The following is a 5,655-nucleotide window of genomic DNA, read 5'->3' as shown; positions in this document are numbered from 1 at the left end:
AGTTTGGTAAATGTATTTATTTCAACGTAAACAGCTGCTAAAATGCATATTTATTCATCACATTATCATAAATGTAATGACGAGTATATGAATTAACCTATGATTAAATATCTGTAACATTATGTCTATATCTTTCTAGCCTATTTATCCCTTGCTAAAAATAAGGTACCGACATTTTGATAATAGCCTTAGGTAATATACTACATTCTAAATAAACATTCTTTTTGTGATTATAAGCATACCTGATTTTAAAGTGGCGGTTATTGAAATTAGTATATAGATTTTCGATTTTATTTTATATTATCTAGTAGTTAATATTTATTAGTAATAATACGAATATTTACTCAATAATATAGCTCTGCAACGTAGTTCGTTAACAGCTATACTGTTTGGGCAAAAGCAGACAGGCAAAAGGGGAAGTAGCTTTTTATTTCTAATATTTTCTAGGAACACTTCTAAGAAGCACGTCCAGAGAGAGTTACTAGCGCTCATAATACCAGACATCGACCTCAACACAGGATATGAAACATTCTTCCCTCGAGATTGCCCCCTCATGATAACACTCTTGGCCAAAACTGTCTCACATTTCTTTCCTCTGTACAAAGTTTCAATTGATACTGTAATCTATTAGATCCTCAATTAGTAATGTATATATGTATAAGGAAATTTGGGTGATCACAGTTATGTATTCAGCCTAGCCAATACAAATGTTCAATTATTATGATTGCTTAAGTTTAAAAATAGAACTATATGTATTTTACGTTATGATATAAATTATAATAGACATGTATAATTATTTTCCTAGAACAGTAAAATGTACAAATTAATTTGCAATTAGACAAAATGACAAGAGTTAATATACCCATATTTAAACAAATAATACATTATAATGACAAATTACTTAACAAGGGTATATTTTTGATTGAATACTTATATAATTCCTAACAGATTTAAAAGTTTTTAAGACGGTACATCCATTATTTAATTTTTTATTCATGACTATTTACAATGTTCACACACTATAGGAAGCTGAACTGGAGCTAAATTCAACATTTACACTGAATTAAACCTTTCCCATTATAGGTGAATTATTTACAGAAAACTCGGTTGCTCTACAATGATTAAAATGAGATCGTGTCTAAAACAAAAATTACACTCAGTTGTACACCTCTTGAGACAATGTTAATGCCTCTTAAATTGTACTATATTTTGTAGACTAAATGCTTCTGATGTTTTATCGATGTAAAAAGTTAATTTTTAGCTTCTTCGTCGCCGCCTTTCGTCGGATCTCTGTAGACGAATATGACTCCAGATTCCAGGAGTCAAGTCAGTGACAGCGCTGAAGCTGAACTCAACATCTCAAATTTGCTACCTTTCAATAGTTTTTTTAACTTTTCTACTTCATCTCTAAAATTAACTTTGACACACGTTAGATCTAATTAACTAACTGAACAGTGAGGTTGTTATATATCAATAGTTCTAATCAATATGTATTTACTTTTTGTACCCAAAAGTATAACACTAATGATATATTTACATAGTTAAGTAATAAATGAATGTAACATATGGAATAAAACTCTAGTGTTTATTCGAGAGAAAGGTTCCAGATAAATCGAGTTTCGAGGGGAATTTCGCTTCCAGTTAGCACAGTTCTATTTAACTTACGTTCATCAGCTTGTCGAGAACTTTGGTTTGCTCAGCTCTTTATTATATTTATACTGAATGTAGCCAGTAGCATTTCCCTCTAGTACCAAGCCACCTGATCTGTAAACTACTTGAACAAGTTCCTTTAATGAGTAAAGTTGGAGAATATTGTTTAACGTTCAACATATGTAATTAAAGTTTTAGTAATAAAACTGATATTTCTCAACTTTTATTGTTAATCTAGACATATAATAAGACAAAATGAAAATTATGTTTATTTCAAAAATAATCTGAATAGAGTAATATTTTAGTGACATTCTACCATTTAACTACATATTAAGACAGAGACTAGCTTTGAGGTTCTTATAACAATCAGCTACTCTTTATATTTTATAAAAGGTATAACACAACGTTTCGAGGTTAGGAATCTATCCTCTTCGTCAGGTGGAAGTGGCATTAAGTACTAAATACACCTTTACAATATAGCATACTCTTATGGTAGTTAATACATAGGTGAGACAAAAAGACCACGAAATGTGATAATTTAAAAACATGAAGAAAAGCTTACGTATAATGGACTTGTGGAAAAGTCAAAAACTGCTCAACATTGCTGGTCTGAAAATCATTAAAATTACATGGGATGAAGCCAACATAATACATTGTGAGGGAATTTTTTTTTCAACGAAAACTCATTGAGACTTCATACATAAAATCATTAGACCAACCGCTAAGTCAACCTTCGGTTGAAGTTAGACCAATTTGGATACCAGTATTAAAAAGAAATAACTAGGAAACCTAAAAAGATTATACCAGTTAAAGAAACCTCAACCAACTAAATTTCTACGCACACAATGAAACTAAGGTCTAGAACCAAAAAATATGGCCGGAAGTGGCTTGCTTTTACACCATCCTCCTCCGGTACGTCGTCTTCCTGTCCCATTGTTTTAGATGACACGACGTGGTGCCAAAGAAAGAGCCGACATCGATTTCGTATTAGTGTCCCACTGTCATCCGTGCTGGTGTGATTGTGTTTCTCGTACTCTTGACTTGTGCTCGGTATTCTCGGTAGTGACAACGCCTGGACTACACTCCAAGCAGCTTTTGGGTATGTTTGCACCCTTTTCTTTCCCTTCTTTTCTTCTTACTGATCTTTATTTTTGTATGTGTTAATACCTCTCCCACCTGACGAAGAGGATATGTTCAAATCCTCGAAACGTTGTGTTATACCTTTTGTAACATATAACGATGGCAAATATCCGAAATACTATTATCCTCTCAAACATTACATCGTCAATAATAAACTTTAAACAAAAGATCAGTTACTATGTCATGTTTAAGTAATTATGTACCCATTCAATTAAAGTAAAATCATTATTGTTCCAAATATTTTGATATTATCGAATTAATAGTTACTGTTCTGTGGTTGCAAGCGATATGTATGTTTCCCGGGCAGGCTAAATATAACTTAAATTTGAACTGAATGAAGATTACCTGCCAATTCTTCAGTGTAATTTAAACATTTTCAGTTTTCAATACCTTACTCCAGTGATTTGTCATTTTGTAATTGGTTCTCAAAAACATACTTTCAGAAAAACCTTTGTCCAAATTCTAAAGTGGTTTCCCAGACAGGCCTTTTCCCCCTACATATTTACTACACTGAAAACTTCTTTAATTAATGAGAGACATTGTTTGGATTTTGCTTATAATATTACGACTAAGATTTGTTAATAAGTAAATTTTGGTTCAAATTGGAGTTCCCGTATATGTGATATTTAGAGAATTTAAAACTGTACAACAGTATTCTTCAGCAAAATCACCAATATTCCTATAGTAAAAAGTTTTATTTCATTATTGGCTTAAAAATTTAAAGTGACATAAACCTTAATGTCTATTTTCAGTAGATAGATAGAAGTCTAAAAAGAAGTCGTAGGAGTATTATACCTAAGAGCATTGCTGCTAATTTGAGAGTAATTCAATGGATAATCGGAAATGTACCCTGATAAAATAAACACTGTATATATATCCTTTAATGATGTGCAATAGAATAATTAATAAGAGGGCTATTTTGCTTCTAAAATAATACTATATACAAGTGTAAAGCTAAAGGTTAAATCAGGTGCCAATTGTACTTACGGTGCTCAATTAGTTGTTCTAGTTACTGCATGAACAGTCGATGGACCCTAACGTAAGTGACGATATTTCTATAGTAGGGAAATGCAAACAACATTCCCAGCTCCCTGGTTTAGGTCTGAAGGTTTGTGTTCATAAATAGTTTTACGATCGTTCACCTTTATGTGGTTAGATATTATTAACTAACCTTATTCTGATAATCGGGAGGAACGAAAAACATTTTGCCTCATTAGAGCCACTCGTAGATACAATAGATTCAATAGTCACTATACGCAACACAGAGACGTAAGCAGATACTCCCCTATCTGCCTCTCCTTTTGTCTGCCATGACTATTACCATTGGATAGTGCCCTCTGGTCAATCGTAGGTGGTCAGTAGACGAATGAAGACGTATTGTGACCTGTATTCCGTAGTTTAGTTTTAATGATTAGTGTTGTGTTTAGTTTTTATTAAGTGCATGTTTATAGAGTTAGTGAAGTTGACAAACAACATGGTGGTTGTGATACTTGACTTAGGTGGGCCACTACGCTTTGGTAAGATTTGTTTATTTTAACCTAGTTTGTAATTATGTATTAGGTTACTTCTTTACCTGAAGAGATCAGATTGCAGATCTCGAAACGTAATGTCACTGATCTTTTGTTTCACTGAACGATGGCAAATGTCCGGAAAATCCTGTTTCCTTCACAATCCTTCCATCGTCAAAAATAACCTTCAAACAAAGAATACTCTCCTAAGCCAGCAACCTTTATTAACAAATGCAACAAAATTTTTTCAATTTTGAAAGTCTGAATCGGCAACGTATTTACCATCTCTGCACTCTCTCAACTACGCAAAATGTGTGAAGCATCGGTAAAGTCACTAATGACAATTACTATTTCTATTGCCATGCCTGCAAATTTGGTGTTTTCAAATCAACTATTATCGCCAAAATTTTTCATACCATGCTAATTTAATCATTGCCTTCAGGAAACAGTGGTGGATAACTAAAATTTGTTCCAAGATGCTCAATCATACAATTGAATAATCAGTTCGTGTAGGAAAGTTTACATAAGTTTAAGAAACAAAAGTTGAGGAGCTGAAAGCCAATTTGCATTTTATAAGCACGCAACCTGTTTTTTTATTTAAATCGAGAGATATTTTATGTAAAAAAATTATTATCAGTTGCACTAGTCTTAATAGCGACGGAAATGAGAGGTGATGATATTTTTTTCGAAGTTTCTTAGCTAGACACACTTAACGCCGTCGGAAGCGATAGTTAATGTTAAATTGTAATTATGTACAAACTCTTAAATTGACGAATTTCAGTGGCTTCATCTCTTGTCCGACGGTAAAGTAATTATCATTTATGTGTAAATAGATACCTTTAAGAGTATTTAGCTAGTGGAAATATAATCTGAGAAATAATTATCATTTCATGTTTTTAACCCTTTCCATAACATCTCATTTCGACATCGAACAAAACTAGCGTTACTGCAAATTCTTTTTATTTCTTAGGAAAACTTCCTCCATCGATTTGAAGGAAATCCTAATTTTGTCCTATTTCGGTGCAAATTGGCTCTTGGCCCTTAACCAGAATATACTTTTAAGCCAGTATTAAATCTGTTTCATTAGACAAGAACAAATTTTCAGTAACTGGCTGAGCGTAGGCTCAGAACACTTATAGGTCTATAAATATCTCATTTGTGTATGTCTGTCTGTCTACACGATATCTCTAAAACGATCAAACCTATAGACTTGAAATTATACATCAAGCTTCATTTCTATATGAGGGACATTGAGTGTGATTATGGTGCAGGTCACTCCATGGGATTTGGCTGAGCGAATATTTTTTCCATTTGTTTTATGGGTAAACATGATGGCAAAGGTAAATAGCAGATTAAG

Source organism: Homalodisca vitripennis, unplaced genomic scaffold (genome assembly GCF_021130785.1).
Source record: "Homalodisca vitripennis isolate AUS2020 unplaced genomic scaffold, UT_GWSS_2.1 ScUCBcl_708;HRSCAF=3298, whole genome shotgun sequence".
NCBI lineage: Eukaryota > Metazoa > Arthropoda > Insecta > Hemiptera > Cicadellidae > Homalodisca > Homalodisca vitripennis.
This window is presented reverse-complemented; position numbering follows the sequence as displayed.